Raw genomic sequence first — 8778 nt, 5'->3', positions numbered from 1 at the left:
ACAACCTGAGCCTTGGTGTTGTGCAAGTCTCTCCCAGGGTCCATCAAGAGTTCTCCTTTACTTTGACAAAGCTCACCCACTTCCAAATAGAACAAGCAAAGATGGCAATCTCTCCTCACAAGCTTCTAAATGGGAGTCCTAATTCCTGCAACATTTACCCTTAGAAATGTATAGCTTTCAACCTCCTCTCCTTCTGGCCCAATGCCTGTATTTATAGTGCTCAAGAGGAAGTTAATCAGGTCCACCATCAATGGGATAATCCCCTCTTTGGATGGGATAGCTCCCTTATTGATGGGATAAGTTCCTCTTTGGTAGGAGTGCATGAACCATCTGGAGGCGCTCAATACACGTCGAACAACCTTCTAGAATGCTCTAGAAATGACCACAAGTGACTTTTTAAAGATGAAACTTGCGCATTTTAACCTTTACAGGGGGACGAACCTGCCCCTTTACATACAGAGCGTCCAAAGACGCAGCTTTTGTGAACATTGGGTGCGTCCCCGCAGGTAAGGTTGAGAGAACCTGCGTCCCCAGAGATAAATACATTTATAAAAGACTTTCTCTCTTTTGGAGTTTGACATGGAGAGCAGAGGCATAAGACTTGCCTAAGAGGATAGCATGACTGTTGATTGAGCCATACTAACTGTAAATAGTCATGGTGACATTTTTTAGTGTAACACACATCCCTTTATCCCTCTTCCCAAGAAGCAATATCTCAAACAAACCAAGCCCTCCCTCTCATTTTTATGACTCATACCCTCCCCTTCATTTTCTAAGCCCACCAAACACCTCACAAGGTCATATCCCATTCCCTTATTCCTAATCTCTCTTGCTCACTTCCTTCATACCTTTTCTAGGAGTGCATAGCCTTAAAATTTGCAAACATGGACAGAGAAGATAGGGACTATGAGGAGGAGGAAAACACTGGCAGTGACAGTTCAGCAGATAGACCTAGGCATTAGAGAAAACCGCAAAAGGGAGGCACAATTATTAGGTAAGATCCGTAAAACCTTAGAGAATTGCAATACTCTCAGTTGGTTGTCACTTGTTTCAGACATCTAGGGTGCTATGAGTTCTGTGAGTAGGTAGAGAGAGTTCAACAGCACCCTGAGCTCACCAGGATTTTTATAGCCAATCTTTGGGACAACAAGGTGACTCTTGCTGGGGTGACATTCACAGTCTCACTCTCCATCATTTCATATGCAACCAAGATTCCAAATGTAGGGGAGAAGTGGTATAAGTCACAGGACCTAGATGAACACTATTATGAGCCTTCTATCAAACCCACATACAGAAATGAGGCAAAAAGGACTTTTCCTTTTAGATTCCTTGAAGAAAAGTATGCTCCCATGATGAAAATCATCATGAAATATTTCACTTGTGAGGGCATATTTTCTAGATTGTACACCTATCACATCAGGCTTCTCATGCATTTTACCAGGGTGAATATGTTAAACATCCCTTATTTCTTGTTCAGAAATATTGAGAAGATGGCCCACTTTGTGTAGAAAAAGCCATACCCTCAATAGATGAGTATCTGTTATCATTATTCCATGATAAAGATGATTGTGCTTCATCATCTTAGCTTCCTCAACATCTCTTGGGAGACATTCATTGCTCATGACATCTTCAGAGGTCCTCAAATTCCTCCAACAATGTCTCAAGAATCAGGAGGACCTTCTAGCAGTGCTCAGGTGAAGACACATGAGAAATCCAAAGAGACTAGAGCTACTGAGGTGCCTGGGACCTACATAACATACGAGAGGGGCACAAGGAAATTGTTTGCAGCTGATAGGCAAGTGCTTGCTACACAGGGTGTGGAAGGGGCTTTGCCTTTTTCATCAACACAACAGGAATAGGTGCAACATTTGCACAAAGGGAAATAAATGATACCAGAGGAAAGTTTTGATGATGAGGAGGAAGAGAGACAATTTTATTTGACGAAGCATGATGAGATGGAGCACCATTATACTCATCATGGCATGGAAACAATGGATTTAAAGGCTCGGGATGAAGAAACAATAAAGGACATCATCATACAGGAAAAGGAGGCTCAATTCCAAGAATTGATGGACAATTTGGAGAGAGCCAAGTATGTCATCACATATTTGGAACAAGAGAACAAGTAGGTCCTCATGGGGCTATAACTTCTCAAGATAAAGTGACAAGGTGACAAGGGTAAATCAGCTATGCAAGAGGAAGAGGCACCTGTCACTTTGACTCCCATTGAGAAGGAAGTTGAGGGTGATAGAGAGATTTGGCTTGAAAGATTCAATTTGCACTTGGAGAAACTATTTCAAAAGGCAAATAGAGACAACCAGATCATCAGGCACATGGCCTACCATTACAAGACCTGGAACAAAATTTGTAACATGAGGGTCAAACAGATGAAAGCTAGGCTAAGGAAGGATATAAAAGGAAAAAAAGAGGAGTATAAGCTTAGCTTGCTTGCTAAAGCTTCTTTAACTCATCATGATACTTGATGATGGTGCTTCTCACCAATTTTGGTCAAGTTTGGAGGAGACTTTGTTTTTTGCAAATTTTCAAAATTTCACACACAGAAAACCTGGCTCAATATGCAGCGTCACTAGCACTACGCTTTTCCTAGGGGCACCCAATGGAAAAATGGCTTGCATTTTTGGATTCATAGTGATGAGTACATGCACCCTTTGGATTTTATAAGTTTTTGGGGTAGAATTGGTCCACCAAAAAATCAAAAACACCCTAAAAATGACCTTTCTGCCAATGTTTGGACACACAGAGGTAGTATAGGGAGAATGAACTTTTGAAAGGTCAAATGAGCTTAAAATGGAGAAATTCTAGGTATTTTGTAAAGTATACTTCAATATATTTCGAATTAGCTATCATGAGCTCAATTTGGGTGCCAGGAAGGCCTCCAAAAGGAACCTGGAAGTGGTGTTGTGCGTTGGACTAGTGGCATTGTGCATAGGACAAATTTTGTACATGATGGCCATTTTTCTGAGTTTTGACTGTGTTCATGGATTTTATCTCATGGAGGATGTTTTACTATTGTAAATGATTACTTGGCTTGTAAATATGATGGATAATTAGTAGAAGAGGGTAGATTCACTAGATTAAAGTCATTTTGAGCACAAATGAATCAGTTTCCTCACTTTTAGAGGCAAGTTGTTAGGATGTCTATATTCCAGTTTCTTGTTTAGTGTTGGTTATATTAGCTCCTCATCTTAGAGATTCAACCCCTAGGGATGGGAGGAGGTTGAATTCATGTCTATATCTTTTTCTTGTTTCTCATTGTAAAGGGTTGGACTCAGCTGGATGCTTATGCCTTGATTGTACATCATTTTGTAGCAGTTTAGCAGGAGATTAATAAAAATTGCAGTTATTTCTTTGGGATCCATGTGGTATGGAAATTAGTTTAGTTTCTTCTCTGGTGATCATATGTTAATATTTTTTGTGTACTTGATTAATCATTTCATTGCTTCTAAGTGATTGTTTTCAAGTTGATAGGCAGAATTCATAACATCACTGCTCTGCTTTGGGGAAATATTCACCATTATATGTTTTCTATAGTCTAGGGAGGATCCATGTCAATCACATGCTCTTCCTAGCTCCTTACCAGTCTTAAAACACCTCACCCATCAAGCCCTAGACTGCTAAGCCTTATACCTTCCTTGCCCCAGTTAACACCCTGCAATTTTGACCTAATTCCCTAGCCCTACCTGTCTGGCTCTTCCTGATTCAGCAAAACCACCTCAAAACAAATCAATCCTTGTGATACTATACCTAGCCTAATATCATTTTCCTGATCCAGTCATTTTGGCTGAGATCCTTACGAAGAGAATCCTCTCTCGGCCTAGTAGGACTAGCTACTTGGATAATCATGGTTTTTGGTCACTGTGGAATTGCCTTCCTTTAGCCTCAGGTTCAATCTAGGTGATAATAGTGCCAAGCCATGGGGATTGAGAGTACATATTGAAAGAGGTCTTCGACATATGAGAATTAGAGGATGCAGAGTAAGACGAAACGATTTCCACGTAATTGACTTCGGTGGGACCATGTGGCATAACCTCGCCCAAGGTATCAACAAGATCTAGTGTAGCTATGACCCAAGGGTCAGACTTGATAGAGATCATGTTAATAGAGGAAACATGAGGAGGTGGAAGTGGAAAATTTCCCATTAAGGTAGAATCTTTGAAGATACCTTCCCCCACACTCTCATAGGGAGCACCGGTGTGGTTGACGTATGGAACATTGCCATCTGAGGAGGAAGAGGCAAAGAAAGACAGCTAGTCGATAGTGACAATCTTCCTTTGATGGGGAAAATGAATCACATGAAATAAAGACGAGGCCACAGCATGCATGGAATGTGTCCAAATTTGTCCAAATAGAATATTATAATTGATATTTGCGTCAACAGTTTCTACTTCGACTTGCTCTGTCTTGCCTTCCAGGGTGATGGCAAGGTTAGGTAAGACACCGAAGGGTTGCAAATCGTGCCCATCGAAAGCTTCCAAAGTGTTTGGAGATTGGTTCAGCACAGGAGAACCAATAGCCTTCCAACATGCGGTTGACATGATGTAGGTGGAAGCACCTTCATCGATGACAGTTCGGTGGATGGTCTTCTCATTGATGATTACCTAAATAAGAAAGGCAATCTGATGAGGGAGCCACAGAACATGGTTCTCTAGATCAAAAAATATCAAATTGGAATCGGTGGGATCGATGCCCCCGATGGTTGAAAATAAAGATTTCCACTGTGATGGGCAACTTTGGAGTACCTGAAGAGACGACATGGCTTACGGCGCCTGCACCAAATCCTCAACAATATTGTAGTGCTGAGTAGATTTGACGTTGGGATTATATGAGGATTTCCATAATACACCTTGAGAGGGTGGCCACATAGTGGAATCAGGGTTAGGGCACTCAATATGTAGAGGGCCAGAACTCAAGGTAGAAGAGGAAGGTGAAACTTCTTTCTCTTTCCTAGCTACCAGAGCTAATGTTCGATATTATTTCGACCTAGTAGCCACATTAATAGGCGTACTCATCATGAACACTTGAGATCTGGAGGAAGAAGATTAGGGTTGGTCTACCATTTGGGTCTGTTGAGACAGAAATGGATCTTTGAGGAAAACAGGGGTCCCTTTGAGTAGACGACTAACTTCGAATCGTCGAGGACAATCCTTAGTGTAGTGATCTTCCTTGAAAATGAGGCATGGATACTTAGGTTTCTGTTACGAAGATTCACCAACAGACAATTTGTGATGACCTTGTTTTGGGGCATCGGCTTTAGCTTTGACTTTTCCTTTCTTCTTCCTTTGAAGGATTTGTACACTGCCGTAGACTAGACGGCGTGGACCTCTGAGGTTTTACCAAGGTAGGTGGATTATGGGATGAACTATTAGGAACAACATTTGAGACTGTATTCTATTTGGAAGAAGTTTTAGCAGGGGTCTGGGATACTGAACCAATAACTCCTTTCACAGGAGGAAACACTGGTAACTTTAATGCTGTGGGATCAGATGATGGCCGTGGATCATTGGGTAATAACTCATACAAAGTGCCAGATTGAGAGTAAACTAGATCCAAGTACTGGTCACAAGCGATGGCCTCCTCTTTAGTCTTGCATCGACCCATAGCTATATCACGAGCAATTGGGGCCAGGAATAATTTGGTAAACCATTCAGTGAGCAACTAATCAGCAATCTCGAATTTGATCAGGTGACACCTAAGTTTGCATTCATGGATGTGATTGGAGATGTGTGTCGCAGTATCTTGCTTAAGCGACATGAGAAAATAGGTGTGAGTTTCATAGCGAACCGGAAGTTGAAAATGCGTGAAGAAAGCCATGGCTAAAAAGTTAAAGTCATGGTAAGTAATTCGAGGTAGATCAATGTACCACTTTGCTGCAGCACCCATGAGGGATCATTGGAAAAGATGAAGACAAATGGAGTTGTCCACATACGAGTTCGACGAGCACCAGAGGTGATATGTCATCACATGGGCCTAAGGATATTCTTTAGCTTTCCCATCGAACTTTGGGAAATCACTTGCTATCTTGGATGACACTAGAGGCCAGTATGATGAAGAAGGATCAGATCATTCATAATGTGAGATACATATGGCAACTCGAGTGTAGCCAAGAATGGCAATTAGGTTTTAAAAGGCATGGGAGATTGATAGGCGGGCCCATAGGGAGAAGCCCATCCCTGTTGGTAAGGATTTTGGCCCCACAGTGGGGGATTTTTGCCATATGGCATTTGAGGTAGCCCCCATTGTGGATTACGTTGACCATAAGGATGATTTTGACCTTGAATACCTTGGAACTGTCTAGCCATAGGTTGCTGATAAGAAATGCATGAGTTAAAGGGTTGTTGAGCCTATTGACCTTGGACAAATAGATATGGGACTTGTTGTCCTTGAACATATGACTGATGAACCTGTTCTCCCTGAACAAGAGAGTTTTGGACCTACAGTCCTTAGGCATATGGTTGATACACTTATTGCCCTTGGTCGGCAAGATTCTAAACTTATTGACCTAGGAAATGAAGATTTTGAGCTTACTGCTACAGGACTTGACCTTGACCCTTCCCCTGTAAGGGTTGACCTTGTTGATATGTATACAGGGATTGTTGCTACTCGGGTTGGTTTTGTTATTGGAAGGGTTAACCTTGTGGTTGCAAGATTTTTCCCTAGGGCTACAGAGGTTTTCCCTGCGAGGACATGGGTTGAGAGGTGTGTAAAGCATATTGCATCTGCTGCTACACGGTTTGTTGCAAGTGTTGCAAGGGATGACCTTGCGGTTGTTGTAGTTGACCTTGCTGCGAGATCATTTGCCCTTGCTATTGTGTGGAGAGCCGTTGATGTAACAAATGTTGCCCTTGTGGTAACAGAGGTTGTCATTTTGTTGTAGAGATTTTCCTTGTTGTTGCAAGGGTATTTGAACAGTGCTCAGGAAATTTCCGAACTGAATCTAGCCGTAGCTAGGCATGATGTACTTCCCAGATTGGAGGGTGTAAGGTTGATTAACTATTCCTTTAGAGACATATGGAACGTAAGGATTTTGGTATTAGACTTGAACCCCATAGGGCTGCTGATACTGAACATTTCTCAATCCAGACAGACCAACGAGATTTTTAACCTATTGGTACTAGACATTTCTTGATCGAGTAGGATCAGTAGGGTTATAAATAATACTAGAAGAAGGCTGGTTTATACCAAGCATGTGAGCTTCTGAGCTACTCACATTAGTGGCACCTAACACCATAGAAACATTCAGGTTCTACCCCCCAGGCGGTGGCACAACCTGGCCACTGACTAGATGGATGGAGGAACTAGAAGAGACAATCTTTGAAACTGTCGGTTGTGCCTGGTGGGTAACTAGGATTGACGATATAAGGGTATTCGGAATGGTGGGTTGCACTTAGACTGAGGTAACATCTTGTTGGGAAGTTGCATTCATAACAAACATACCTGAAGTAGGCATGGCGCCTGATGCCCAAACAGGGTTATGGTAAAGTGATGAGGCACTAGGTGTACCTAAAACCAACTGCGCCAAAGACACATAGTTGGGTGGAAAACTAGTGGAAATACCCCCTAAAAAGGAGAAACCCTCAGGAGGAAATTGTAGTTCTTCCCCCTCAATAGTGTGTGGAGTAGAAATTTTGGACTCATCCAGAGATGTGATTGGAGCATTGCCTTCAGGTTCCATGTCTGAAAACAAACGACGACAAATGGCCGAACGAGTATGAGGGGATAGTTCCAAAGGAACACCTGAGTGGTCGTATGGACTATAAGGACGTTGCAGTGATATCACAATAGGGTCAAACAGAGGGTTCGGAGGGTAGATTACCAATCCAAGCTGATCATCAGTGGTTGGTGAGTTCTCTAGAGTTTAAATAGGATTGTCTGAAGATTCCGGGCCAAGATCAGTAGATGACCCAATATCGAAAGTAGGCGGAGGACGAGATGAAAAGGTTGAATGCTCAAAACAATTGTGAGTTCAAAATCTTGGTCGACGAGTGATTCTGGTAACTTAGGAAATAATTTCTCAGATAATCTTTTAGACAGAGGAGAGGAAGAGGAATCATCTGAACCAGAAAATTTAGCCACGATGACCTTGTCTTAGTCGACAAAACAATTAACTTCAAGGCTTTAAAATTTTATTTTAAGGGAAACTCACTATTTGGTCTTAGAAAATACTAACATGGTTTTTTTGGATCATGGGCAATCAATTATTAAGAGTTGTGAAAGAAACAAAGATGACTCTATCACTTTCGATTGGAATTGAGCTTGAAAGTACAAATGCTCGAATGATATTTTAAGTTTAATGAGTCAAAAAGATCAAATGACTGCTCTAGATGATATAGGTAAACAGGAATACCAGGCAACTGTGAACTACAGAATACCTCTCGGTGAACAAAGAAGTATGAGTAGACAATCTTCCCGAATGTTGTGTTCAGTGTATCATGTTTGCAAGGCGGCTGACTTAGCTTCCTAAGGGTAAAATGATTGCATCTTAGTGGGGTCTCTCATTATATACTCAATGGCACAGGGAGCACAAATCCATACTAGTGTTTTCTAACGCCAAATCTAATGACAACTGCTAGGTTTAAAGACACCGGAACATGTCTCTAGCCTAAACCTTCTAGATATGATTGTTAATGTCAAATGTATGCTGGGTTAATTGAATTCATTTTAAATTTGATCTTGAGTTATGTTTCAGTTTTCAGGTCTTCGAGATGTGACTCGAAAAACCTTAAATTCAACTAAATGAGACAAGACCCTTTCAATTCA

This window comes from Pinus tabuliformis, chromosome 3_1 (assembly GCF_031772625.1).
Source record: "Pinus tabuliformis cultivar Carrire ecotype Pingquan chromosome 3_1, CPIR1, whole genome shotgun sequence".
NCBI lineage: Eukaryota > Viridiplantae > Streptophyta > Pinopsida > Pinales > Pinaceae > Pinus > Pinus tabuliformis.
Note: the sequence above shows the minus strand (reverse complement) of the source record.